Source organism: Acomys minous (assembly GCF_964271855.1).
Source record: "Acomys minous genome assembly, chromosome: 4".
NCBI classification, from domain to species: domain Eukaryota; kingdom Metazoa; phylum Chordata; class Mammalia; order Rodentia; family Muridae; genus Acomys; species Acomys minous.
The window spans coordinates 11129164-11143495 of NC_140486.1; the positions used below are offsets into that span (position 1 = coordinate 11129164).

Here is a 14332-nt window from a genome sequence, read left to right on the forward strand (position 1 = left end):
GCACAGTTTAGCCAATCAGCTGGGCAGAAGGACAGGAAGTGGAAGGTGGGACTTCTTGGAGAGGGGGCAGAGCTGAGATGGACAGTTGAGAGAGATAAAAGAAGATGGTTGACAGTTGATGGGGAAGGAAAAAGAAGTGTCTGAGAATCAGATTGGCAAGTGCTTGGGATATATGTATGTTATGAGGTTTAGAGTAGTTTTTGTTAGTTTACAAGTAGATTAGAATCAGTTTAGATTCTGCCCAGTGTAGTGCTTGCAGTTTTAAAGTATGATTCAGTCTCTTGATGTCAGTTATTGGATTCCTAGGTCAAACCGATACAATTTATTGTAACAGTCTTCATTAAATTATAATCTATTGTACATGAGAAGTATGCATTGCTTTCTTGAGTAAATATTTACTTTTGTACCAACTATGCAACATACTATATGAATACCAGGGCATGATGGTGCAGGCTGAGGATCAAGAGTTTGAGGTCAGTTTGGGTCATAGCAAAATCCTTCTTTAAGAGGAGTGGGGAAGATAAAGGCCAGTTTACTTCAGGTTGATTTCCTGAATGAGGAAAAATAGTACAATAGTTTTCCTTACTGGGAGAGCGTGTGTTCTAAGATTTCCAGTGGATGTTATAAGCTGCATACAGTACCAAGCCCTTTATATACTGTTTTTCCCCTGTATGTACATCTCTACTATAAAGCTTAGTTTATGAAATAGTCACATTAAGATTAATAACAATAATAAAATAGATACAAAGCTATGTGAGTTATTGTTTCAAAGCATCCTATTGGACTATATTCACCCTTACTGTGGTATAGTAAGATAACAGATATAGTGCCTACATTAGTGAGATAAAAAATATTGGCCTAGAGTTGAGCAGTTATGCAGAAGTTATTTGAACAAAAGCACTGTAACTTTATAACAGTCTCATAACTTAGATGGGCCTTATTTGGGAATACTGTGGGCAAAGGGACAATTCAGAGCGTGAGCTTAGGGCTGTGGAAGATTTCATCTCACTGCTCAAGAGCATTGTGCAGATAAGAATTTGTGAATTAGTCATTTCTTCATTTTCCTCTTTATTATTATTTCAATCCTTAGTTAACTGTAGGGAACTGAAACCATGGAAAACAAAGCTGCCGTCCTTATTGGGGGCAGTACTGTATTTTTCATTGTCATAGGTAAACTTTTTTCAGGGGGGCGGGTTTCGGGACAGGGTGTCTCTGTGTAGCCTTGACTGCCCTAGACTCTCTCTGTAGACCAGGCTGGCCTCCAACTCACAAAGACCCACCTCTCTTTGCCTCCCAAGTGCTGGGATTAAAGGTGTGCGCCACCACTGCCCGGCATATAAGTAAACCTAATCTTGAGCTTTAAATTAACCCTGGAGGTATCAGTCAGTTGAGTAGGTTTTCAAGTTGTTGGTGAAAGGTTTATTTATTTAACATATTAGTTTAATCTTGTTTTCATTCCTTAGACTAAAAATAAGTAGTTATTGGTCATGTTTAAAGTCTCCAAAGGGAATAAACATGGCAGAATTGATGTCCAACATGGCTTGTTGGACATGGTGGTATAATCCTCTAATACAAGAGTGGAGGAGGTGGAGGCCAGAGGACCAGGAGTTCAAAGTCATCCTTGGCTATCTAATAAGTTCCTCTGCCCCTGACACAAAAACAAAGTCTTGCAGGATGAAAGATGTAAGAGTATGGTGAGAGACATATAAATTGTCATGGACTTCTTCAGTAGAGAGACAGTATTTTGCTAACATTAAGTGGCTTTTCAGTTATGCTTTTCTGCAAGAGAAACTTGGCTTTTTCCTTCACATCAATGAAAAAGATTAGTTTTATTACGTGATATAGCTGCAGCTTAGGAAAAAAAAATCAAATTCTGTGTTTTTGCAGGCTAGGCAGTATATTTAGATTTTATATGTAAAAAAAATAAAACCTGTAATTCATTTTAATATTTATCAGTAATCTTACGTGGAAAAAAACACCCCAAAACCTGTTACCTCCCTACTTATCTTTTTTTTTTTTTTAAAAAGATTTATTTATTATGTATACAGTGTTGTCTGCTTGTAGGCCAGAAGAGGGCATCAGGTTATATTACAGATGGTTGTGACCCACCATGTGGTTGCTGGGAATTGAACTCAGGACCTTTGAAAGAGCAGGCGGCACTCTTAACCACTGAGCCATTTCTCCAGCCCCCTCCCTACTTATCTTAAGACAGATTTCTTATAGTGCAGGCTGGTCTTGAATGTTGTGTATCTGAGGACGACCTTGAACTTCTCATCCCTCTGTCTTTACCATACCCAGTTTATAAGGCATTCAGGATCCAACCCAGAGCATCATGCATGCCAGGCAGACACTGCCGACTGAGCTATTCCAAACCAATAGCTTTCTTTCTTGTTGGTGGTGAGCTTTAACCAGGGCCTCACAAGTGCCAGGAAGCTATCACTGAGCATACAGATAGCTGCAACTTTTAATTAATGGTAACAGTCTGAGCCAAGGTTTTTATTTTTCTAAAAAGGTTTGAATTGAACAAATACTTGTAATTTTTAAAAAAAATTTTCACAGCATGGTGTATAATGAGAATTATAAGTTGACTGTGGAAGGTTTAATGTCTTCCAGCCTAAGTATATCTTTGTAGATTGTTGTCCTCATTACCATATAATGAGTTCAAAGTTTATGAACTTCATTTTCAATAAGTTGGGATAAGGTGTAAACATCAAAATTTCCCCTGTAAAGATATAGAAGTTTATTAAGTTTATTATTATTATTATCGATGGGGTTTTATCTGAAGTGGATGTACAGTTACAAACTATGTTTATTTCTATTCATATATACATACATACATACATACATACATACATACATACATACTTTGTTTTTATTCATACATACATACACACACATAAACATATTTTTAAGCTTTATATCAGCAGAAAGAATATACTGCTTTGGGTAACTGGCTGAATTTTAACTAATCAATAATCTTTCCTTGAAATTGAGACATATTTTCAGAGGAAACTTATTTTGTGTTTACTTTTCATCCTGGAATCACAAATTTTACTAGAAGTAGATTTATAGACATAAAAAAATCTACTTTCATTTCAGTATGTTACTATAACTTTCTAATGCATGCATAAACTAAGGATGAGTTCTATTTTGCTTTTTGATAAAATATTTAACATATTAAGATGGCTGAAAGCTACATATATTTTTAAAATAAAAAACCAATTGTTTTAGGACTATCCTGCAAGAAAATGATTGCTGGTATTGATTGCATTGACTGGATATAGTCTTTGGTTTGCTTTGTTTTTGAGACAGGGTCTTGCTATGTAGCCCTTGTTTGGCCTGGAACTCACTATGTAGACCAGGCTGGCCTTGAACTCACAGAGATCCACTCATCTCTACTTCCTGAGTGCTGAGATTAAAGGCATGTGCCACCACCCTGGCCATATATAAAACAGGGAAAAATTGAATGAACTGGAAGTTTCAAGTAATAGCTGGCATTTCAAGTAATAGAATAACGTTTAGAGTATTTGAAAGGATGTTAAACACTTGTCATTTTGGAGAAGCCTTTTCTGCAAAAGTCTGGTAAAGGTACAGAAGTGAATTTGGTAGAAAGAAGGAGCTCCATAACACACTGATTTACTTCGAAAAATATGTACTAAAGTAAGAAATCTTTATCTTAGAGTGAAACTTGACATCACCTAGTTTGTAGAATTTAGCCTTACGAGCAATTTTGCAGTAGAAACGTACACAAATTTATTCTGATTTAATTTTCACACAGTGCCTTAAAGATAATACATTACTGCTGTCTTAATTATTATTGTTTTGAAAATAGATTTACTCATTTCCAGGCTGCACAGATTCAAAATTCTTCCTTCAAAATAATTGGAGTTTGTAGTATGGGCATTTAAAGAAGTGGATTATTAAATTTGCCTTCAGTGAGGCAAATGTTTGTATTTCTAAAATCACAAGTGAGAATTGTTTCTAGATTAAGCGATGACAGTTTAATGTAGCTGTTATGTAAGTGCCTAGTGGTCTACCCTTCATTTCTCATGAATTCCTGTGGTTGTTCAGCAATTTAAAAAAATGATAGAACCTGTATCCTGTTTGAACTTATTGTAGTCTGTGAAGGATAGTCCTGGCAGAAAGTATCTTTCAACCTACAACAGTAATCCAGACATTGCTGAAATGTTTTTATATAAGAATGTAATGCTCTATATGGGTGGTCTCTTGATATCATCAGTATATTCAATTTTCTTTTGTCTGTCAGGTTGTTGTTTTCATTTGTGGTTTTTTCATGGGCTAGGAATTAGACAGTTTGATGACTTAACAAAGAAAAAGTTTTATCCCACTTAAATTATTTGGCAAATGTTAGGAAACATTTTTAGTCATAACTTTCTTATTGACCATTTTATTTCCTCACAGTATTTCACTTAGTTTGTGTCATTTAAAGGGCATAATCCCCTTACTAAGTTAAATAACATTTTCTGATAATCTTTCTGCAGTCTGTTTTGTCCTTGGTACTTACTAGTTTAGCATTCTGAAATATTATATACCTAATCATTTTAAGAGAATTTAACTAGCAGAGTAAAGCAATCTGGGTATTAGAGGTACTTATGTGAGACAGTAACAACTATATTGATGTGTATATTGTAGACATTATTAAATTGAGGTAATTTTTAAAAGTTCAAGTAAAAATTTAGTTATAATACATGAGAAATTAAAAGCTTAAGATTTACTATTTTGCATGAGTTTTAAATTTTAAAAACTTATTTATTTTATATGTATAGCTGTTCTGCTCAAGTGTATGTAGGTTAGTCTGTTGCTTTCTGAGGTCAGAAGAGGGCATTTGATCCCCTGGAACTGAAGTTACAGATGAGTACCAGGGACTGAACCCCAGTCTTCTGCAAGAGCGACTGCCCTGAACTGCAGAACCATCTCTCCATTCCCTTGCATGAAGTTTTTTTTTTTAAAGATTTATTTATTCATTATGTATACAGTGCTCTGCCTGCATGACAGAAGAGGGCACCAGATCTCATTATAGATGGTTGTCAGCCACCATGTGGTTGCTGGGAATTGAGCTCAGGACTTCTGAAAGAACAGTCAGTGCTCTTAACTGCTGAGCCATCTCTCCAGGCCCCTGCATGAAGTTTTTTAACCTTTAATTTTCTCTCCTTTCTTCCTTTCCTCCTACCTTCCTTTTCCATTTCTTCCTTCCCTCCTTTCTTTCTATTTTGTTGTTTTTTTCCCAGGTCAGAAAAAGGAGTCTAGTCTCAGGAATGTGCTATGTATACACATATACACCTACCACCTTAATTCTGAATTCATTAAAATTATATTTGATGAGTGGCTAGAGGCAAATTCCTGTGTTATATATATAGTCTATACTGATATAAATGGATCCAGTCAATAGTACATAATCCACTCATTGCTTCCTGATATGGGGAGGGAGGTCCACTCACATACAGACTTAGTGTTACAATGGGGTGGGGAAAGGCATTGGACATAAATTATTGCTAACGGGCTGAATTAAAAAAAAAAAAGCTAGCCTTGCAAAGTGGTACATGCCATTAATCCTAGCAATTGGGAGACAGGAGGCAAGTGGATCTCTTAAGTTCAAAGCCAGCCTGGTGTCCATAGTAAGTTCCAGGCCAGTGAGGGCTACATAATGAGATCTTTCTTTGAAAAGAAAAACAATCAAACAAAAAGCACACACACAGATGGATTTATTTTGCTTATTACTTTACTGTTATGTAGGTTTTAAGAAAGGGCCTCTGATTATAGGTTTTCCTCAGCTTATAAAAGCTGTATGTAATTCGTGCAAGCACACTGTGGTAGCTAACAAAAATGTACTAAATCATTTTGCTCAACAACGCATCTTAAACTGATATTACTGGTAAATTTTTTATTTTGTTAATGACAAGGTCTTGCTGCCCTTGAATTTGAAATCCTCCCTTAGCCTTGCTGCAACCTGGGATTGTAGGCCTTTGTCTTCTTGCTTGGCTCTGAGTAATAGTTTTTTTTTTCCTTAAGTTTTTATTTATTAATTTATTTTTAAGACATGATCTCTTGTAATGCAGGTTGGCCTGAATCTTCTGTGTGGCCAAGGATAATCTTGTTCTTCTTGGCTCCACCTTTCACGTTATGAGACTGTAGTTCTGTATCATCACACCAGGCCTTAAGCCTCAGTTTTAGTACGCAGCTGACTTTGCTTAATGGCAGCTACATTATAGTTATAGGAAAAATGGTATGCAGGCTTCTTGCTATCTTCATTTGTGCATAATAAAAAGTATAGGCAAGTTACCTTATCAAAAGGCAGTCTTCTAAAAGAAGTATATTTTATTTAATTTATACTTTTTTATCTTTTAAAAGTGATTTAAATAATGTATGAGAGTTGAGGGAAGATTTTGTTTATGCCACATGTCCAAAAGTATAGTCTCAAAAATAGCTCTACAAAATTTATTAAACATGTTTTATTAATTTGTTTTATGAAATTCTTCTTAGACTCTTCTCAAATTCTCTTCAAAAATGGCATAGGTGCCTTTAATCATAGTATAGAAAAGAAATGTGTTGGTTTATTTAGAAGGTATATGAATTTACAAATGTAGATAGCATTGAAAAGGACTTTCTTAATTTCTGTTCTTGCTTTGAAGTTTCGGGAAGTTAGAGTCGGCAGTGGACTAGATGCTATGCATAGAGCAGACGGCCTCATTGCTATATTAAGGTCACCACAGTATTATACAGAATTGTCATAAACAACAAAGGAATGGCCTCCATGAAATGCATTCTTATTTCTATTAGAAACTTTCAAGATTTGAGAAGAATGTTACTAAATTGCTGTTTTTATTTTATTGCATTTTCTTTATGTCCTTTATGCATCTGTGCATCTGGAGTGTAACTGATAGATTAAATAAAAAGCTTGAAAAAGAAATGTTTCTTGTTACTCTATTGAGGACTCTGTTGTAATGTTAGTCATTTCCTACCAGATAATTCATGCAAGGTATTCCTGAGTCAAGAAATGATCTTACTGCAATAAAACTAGCAGGTATAATTTATAGTTAGAATAATAGATTTTATACAATATTTTTAGGATGATTTTCAGTTTTGAAATTAGTATATTGAAAGGGAGATAAAATACCACTATAAACTTAAAAGTCTGTCTAGTCTTTTAAACTATTCTCTATTGATTATCATGTTAAAAATAAGAGTCTCCCAGGTACGGTAGCACACGCCTATAATCCAGCACACAGAGGCTGGCAGATCTCTGTGAGTTCCAAGCCAGCCTGATCTACAAATCCCAGGACAGCAAAGGCTACACAGAGGAAGCCCTGTCTTGAAAAACAACAACAACAACAACAAAATTCAGGGTCTGAGAGGATCGTTCAGTGGGTCGGAGCATTGACTGCTCTTTCCGAGGTCCTGAATTCAATTTCCAGCAACCACATCTTGGCCCACAGACATCTATAATGGAAGCTGATGACCTCTCCTGTCTGATGCTCTCTTGTCATGCAGGTATACATGCAGATAGAGCACTCACATACATAAAATACATAAATAAATCAATCTTTTTTTTTTTAAATCAAGGAGTATTTGGTAAAATGGTAAGTATAGACTGTATTTGTTTAAAGAATGAACCAAAATGTTGAATGAATGAATCTTAGCAAGGAGCTAGACTGGTAGAGGTAGCTACACTAGTATGTGACGTGTGTGCTCTTTGGTACATGTAGAGGTAGCTACACTAGTATGTGACGTGTGTGCTCTTTGGTACATGTAGAGGTAGCTACACTAGTATGTGACATGTGTGCTCTTTGGTACATGTAGAGGTAGCTACACTAGTATGTGACGTGTGTGCTCTTTGATACATGTAGAGGTAGCTACACTAGTATGTGACGTGTGTGCTCTTTGGTACATGTAGAGGTAGCTACACTAGTATGTGACGTGTGTGCTCTTTGGTACATGTAGTATACGCTTTAGTCTGTTTCAGCAGATCTGAGCCCTCAGAGAAGGTGGCAACCTCTTTAAATGCCCCATACCTATATTTCTAGGTTCTTTTAAGTATCTCTATAAATGATACTGGATTATTTTTTGATTTGATTCACTTGATTCAGTGCTTTCTTATCTTTGCAGATAATACTGAAAATATTAAGCTGTCATTTTCTTTTGATCAATGTTTTGGGTAGTCTGAGTATCTTGATGCAGTCACTCCCTTTACCTTTTTGATCCTTTCAAAGTGATACAAGGAACTCCCTTTTTTTTTCCATCATAGGCAACTTTTTTTTTTTTGAACAAAATGACTTATTGTTTATCAGTATGATGGAAAGACAATGTAATTCCTAAAACTGTTTCCATGGTTGGAGCTTCATGAAGTTTAAATTTTTAATAATTTAGATCAGTAGAATGGAAAAAGTTTAGCGTAGACTGGCTCATTTTTATTTTAAAAGTATAATTCCTAAACATAAAATGTAGTACATATTGCTGAATTTCATTTTTGCTTAGCCCCCCCTTTTCATATTTTTCTTTTATTAAAATAGCTTTATCATGCTCTTTGGAAGAAAAATATCCTCACACAGCTCTTTATATTTAAGGTTGCTTTTCCAGAGACAGCACTTTTTTGTATTTTTGTTTTCAGTTGGTGTAATTCTCTTCTAAGATATCCTTTGGCTGCTTTCTTATTTATTCAAATGGTTCTGGATTTGTAGTTTTTTTCTTTGATGGTAATGAAAAAATAAGATAAGTATTCTCAAGCATTTTTGCCACTTACAAATATAAATTTGTATTGTAGTATTCTGGAATGTAGTAAAACTAGTGTTTCTTAAAGTAGGTTCTCTAAAATTCAGTCTCCTTCTGTGTCTTGGTCTGTCCCTTTCCTTCAGTTCCTCAAGCCTACACCTTGTTCCCTTACTAGCCACAGTGCACACGTACACACGGTTTACTTTCTGAGGTCCCTTGACTAGGTGATTCCTCAGAGCCGCCCTTTCAGACTAGCCTCTGTCATTATCTGAGTGGAGACTGAGCTGCGTGGGATCTGCCTTCCAGACTCCTCCTGATGTTCTTTTTTTTTTCCCTCCTGATGTTCTAAGGGCACTGAGCTTAGGCCTCTGATGGGGGAAAGGGGCCTACTTGAGGTTCCATAGCAGCAGCAGGACAGACAGATATTCTCTCTGGGTTTTGTTTTGTTACTACAGTCATAGAAATAGGGTCAAAGGAATGAACCCTATTTGGTGGTGCTCACCATTTCCTTGGGTCTAAGTAAAAGCGAGCGAAGAATGATGTTTCTAGATAGGGTACATGAGGAAGCCCTAGTCTAGATCTCACTGGTCTTTATGATGAGAGATTGGGGATGTAAGTTAGAAGTGCTCTGAAGGCAGGAATGACGCTAAGTGTGAACAATCCAAAATGATCTTTAGTTTTGAGATGCTTTTTAAAAGAATTAATATATTTTTATTTTATGTGCATAGATGTTTTGCCTACATGTATGTCTGTGTGAGGATTTCAAATCCTGAAGTTACAGATAATTGTGAGCTGCCATGTGGATGCTGGGAATTGAACCCAGGTCCTCTGAAAGAGCAGTCAGTGCTCTTAAACACTGAGCCATCTATCCAGCCCTTGAGATTTTATAAGAATACCTACAAACTAACATTTCACTTCTGTTTCTTGGTTTGAAACATTGTCTTGCTTGTAGCTAATTAGGGTTAGCCTGGGACTTGCTATGTGGTCTAGGCTGGCCTTGAACTAAAAAACATGTGGATGTAATTTTAGCAGGACACTTAGCAAATTGGGTTTGTGTATAAGCAATATTAGGCACCAGCTGAGACTTAGCTATTTTCCCAAAGCCTCTTGCATATGAGCTGTGTACTACAGAGTGTTCATGGAAAAGAAGCAGACAGATGAAGTGGGATAGCTCCTTCTGACAGAAATGTGGGCCAGTAAGCCAAAGTTTTTCTTTTATTTGTCGTTTTGTTTTGAGACAGGGTCTCACTATGTAGCCATGGTTGGCCTAGGACATGCCATGCATGTAGATCAGGGCCTCAAACTCACAAAGAGATTGCCTGTCTCTGCTTCCCAAGTGCACACCACACCATGCCTGACAGCCCATATTTATTTTATTTTATTTTATTTTTTCAAACAGTGTGGCAGCACTGTCTTTTTTTTTTTTAAATAAAGTGTGCTGTGTGTGGCATGTGTATGAGCATGTCCCCATGTGTGTTCATGTATGTGCATGTGTATGGAGGCCAGAGGACTACCTAAGTTGTCATGTGCAGGAATACTATTCACCTTGTGTAAGTTTGGGTTTCTCATTGGTCTGGAGCACACCAGTTAGTCTAGATTGGCTGGCTACTGTATTCTTATGTGTGTTCTGAGGGTCTGAATTCAGGTCCTGGTGCTTCTAAGTCAAGCACTTTACTGACTGAGCCAGCCCTCCACACTTATTGGCTCTTCCTTAACACTCAGCATAACCGTATGAAGAAACATTGATTGACATCGTAATTATCGAGTCATAACAGCCAAGAAAGAAGAAAGGCTTCAACTTTTGTTGCTGCTACCAAAGTCTCAAGACTCAGTTTCAGAGTCTTGTTCTATCTAGTAGGGACTTTCGTCTGTAGCAGAGAAGCTGGGTGTGGGTAGATGATGCCTAGGCAGTTTAGCTACACCCTGTCTCCAGAATTTCAAAGGCTGTGAGTGTAGCTTAATGGTAGTGCCTAGCATTCACAAGACCCTGGGTTCCCAGTACTTGATAAAAGGGGGTTTGATTGTATGATTACCTGTGTAGATATAAAGCGGTTTGATTGTATGATTACCTGTGTAGTCATAAAGCGGTTTGATTGTATGATTACCTGTGTAGTTATAAAGCGGTGTGCTTCTAGTTGCCAGACTTGAAAGGAAAATATATGATGGATAAGCAGAGTAAAGAAATATTTTGGGTTTTTTGTCTCTGATTTTGTCCATGAAACATTTGAAAACAGAACTAACTTGTCATACATTTAATATCAATAATGGAGAAGATTGAAGATCACAGAGTAAACTTCAATTTACTAGGAATGAGTAGCAATACAGATTCACCGATATTTATATTTGCTAAGTTAGAACCTGCTTGGGAGATAGCTCACTTAGTAAAGTGCTTACAGCACAAACACGAGGCCCTGAGTTCAGTTCCAGAACACATGTAAAAGCCAGGGGTCATAATGTAGGTTTCTGAGTCCAGCACTGGGGGAGGAGGGTCCCTGGGGCATGGTAGCCAGGTAGCAGAGCCTACTTGGAGAGGTACAGCCAGTGACAGTTCCTGTTTCAAAACAACAAAAGGTGAATGGTGCCTGAGAAGGAACACTCAGGATTGGTGCATTCAAATCCATGTTGACAGACAGACAGACAGACAGACACACACACACACACACAGAGAGAGAGAGAGAGAGAGAGAGAGAGAGAGAGAGAGAGAGAGAGAGAGGGAGAGAGAGAGAAGAGACAGACAGAGACAGAGAGACAGACAGACAGAGACAGAGAGAGACAGAGGGACAGAGATTAATTAGAACCTATTCATATAAGATAGGAGCTTAGTACAGACATTGCTGGGGATTAAACCAGGGCCTTGTGCATGCTAGGCAGGTACTTGACAACTGAGCTGTCTCCTCAGCTTTATGTTGATGTTCTTACATAAAAGGTAGGTGGACTTCTTGGTTTTAAGACTTTAAATCTTTTGTAATTGTAACAAATTATAAAACATTGAAAATATTTGTTAACTGGATATAGAGGTACATGCCTATAATCCTAGCATTCAGGAGAATCCCCTGTTTGGGTCCTCCCACAAAAGCAGTGAGGGAAAATAGCACATGAATAACACACACTGATGTTATTAACCAATTGTATCCAATTTACATTTATAAGGAGATGCTTTTAATGATTGTATCAAAGCTAGCAAATTTTTTGTGTGCTGATCTTTATGGGCATGATGGATCTCAGATGGGAGAATGTAGTTTGGGTAGCTGCATTTGTTGCAGTATGTAATATGTTTATGTTAACAATTGAATCTTAAATTGTTAGTGTTTCCATGTAGGCCTACTTGAAGTGAATATTTTGATGTTTTTGAAAGCTAAAAGTTTATTAGTAGGTATTCAGTGGTTTCAACAGCATGTAGGAATAACCAAGAGAGATCAAGAAGAGTATGCCCATTTGTTCTGTGCAGAATGAGCTGACAGTGTTAGATCTTCCTGTTAACACATGGCGTTTTCATAAAAAGGCAGATAAAGGGTTGCGAAATGGCTCAGTGCAGATAAGGGTGCTTTCTGCCAAGCCTGATCCGAGTTTGATCCTCAGAACCCACATGGTGGAAGGAGAAAACTGATTCCTGTAAATTGTCTTCTGACTTGTATGTGGTGCACGCACATGGGGCACACGCGCGCGCGCGCGCACACACACACACACACACACACACACACACACACACTTCCATAGTAAATGTAAAAACAATTAACTGAAAAAATTAAATTCTATGCAGCCAGAATCACGCTTTAAACTACTATTACAAATTGTCACCATTATTTAGCTTATACCACATACATTTTCAGAGATCAAACGCTGATGCCAGTGCCTCACACTTAGTCTTGGCTTCCTAATGACAGGTGTGAGAGGACCTTGGAATACAGGATCCTTACTAGTGCTTTCTCACTGAAAGTCTAAGTTGGAAAAGTACTTTATTGAAGTTTGTATAGTTCTCAATTGTCATTGAATCCATTGGAAATGAAGACTGACAGTGATCATAATTTAACTGTTAAGTAAAATTAAACTATAAAAATATTGCTGTCTTTGTTTATGATAAATACTAAATTTAAGCTAAGTTATAAGGTATGCGGTTTGGAAATATGGAAGATACAAGAATGAAGCCAGATAACAAGTTTTTGCTTGTATTTTCTGCTGATGAAGACTTTCAGACAAGTTATTCCCATGGGTAGGTGATGTGACTCTGCATGTATACATACATTTATACTTAATTGCATGACTATACATGTAGGAGTGGTACAATTTTGACTTGACTGTGGCCTGTTTCCTCAATTTGGGGGCAGAGGTGGGGAATACATGGATAAGTGGCTCTGAATTGGTATTGGTTATATAAATCTTAGAATAATCAGCAAATAATTCATCTGAAGAAAACCACAAAGCTCTTTCAAAAACAGAACCTATGGCCACGTAGTCAATATTGTACTTGGCGCCCTTACCTTTTGTACTTAAGTATTTGGACATCACACAGTATCATGAATCCATAATAGTCATTTTGAACTCTGACGAAAATTCTCTAGAAAGATGCACTTTTCTTTTTTTAAGAAAAGAAATCCTCAAACACGAACAAATTTTGCTGTTTGAACTAAAATTCATTACCATCTTGTTAAATTTTATGGGCTTTGATAAATTTGATTTACCCTGTAAGGGAACTGGGGATGATTTTAAGTAGTCAACTAAAGTTGCCATGATCGTCAGAATTTCATATTGTGATGTGTCTGTCCTTTTTATAATGGCAGCTGACAACTCATTGGCTTTTATGTTTGATCACTTTTTATTTTAAAAAAATGTTGCCACATAAGATATGAGATAAATACCTCATGTGTATTCTGTGTTTGTTTAGTGATAGTTTATACAGTGGATGGATGGATGTATTGAGACTATTGGCCTTCATTGTGTGGTTTTTTTTTCTTCTTCACTGGTACATATATTCAGAGACAAGAGTGTCATAAACAGGTGTGTTTGGTACTCATTGCTGGGTGATGTTAAAAAATCTATATGGAGAAGACAGTTTGCTTGTTCTTCATGGCTAGCTATTGGAAAGGACCCAGTGTCCCCTTTAAATCTGTTCTAAAATGGGGAGTAAATGGGATTTCCTGAAGGAAAACTTGAAATACTTTTGCTACTGTGTTAAGAAGAGGGTGGCAGTACCATTTTAAAGCATGTGTTCATTGATAAGCATGAACATTGGGCTGTTGTAGCATGAACTACTTTGGTACTCACCTGCAGTTGGCAGTGTGATCTGGGTGTGGGAGCATGTTCTTATTTTTACAATAAGAACTTTCTCAACTTCCTTTAAAACCCATTCAACAAGGTTGCTACCCTTTGCTTAGCTTTCTCAGGGAAATGAAAATATAAACATCTGTTATCCCTCAGTAAAATACTCAAAGCTAGATCCTGAGAGTGAGTTTTGTGGTATTGTGCTTCTGTAGAGTGTAAAATGTGTAACAGCCTTGTGACTGTAAAAGGGCCTCTCTGGAGGTGAGTAAGGTAGTGAGGCAGAGCTTGTGTGCCAACTTTGCCTAGTAAGTAAGAACGTATACATGTGATTTTCCTCTCCAAGTCT

General features: G+C 36.9%; 1 protein-coding gene and 1 long non-coding RNA gene across 6 annotated transcripts in view; one reads left to right on the forward strand and one right to left on the reverse strand.

Annotated features, from left to right (window-relative positions):
- Positions 1 to 14332, forward strand: part of ARK2N (arkadia (RNF111) N-terminal like PKA signaling regulator 2N) — an 85649-nt gene that overhangs the window by 45852 nt on the left and 25465 nt on the right. The window lies entirely within an intron of this gene.
- Positions 4958 to 11444, reverse strand: LOC311596475. Its single transcript, XR_014778857.1, has 2 exons — positions 10797 to 11444; positions 4958 to 10760 (listed from the first exon to the last, which is right to left on the reverse strand). It is a non-coding gene; the product is annotated as an uncharacterized lncRNA (long non-coding RNA).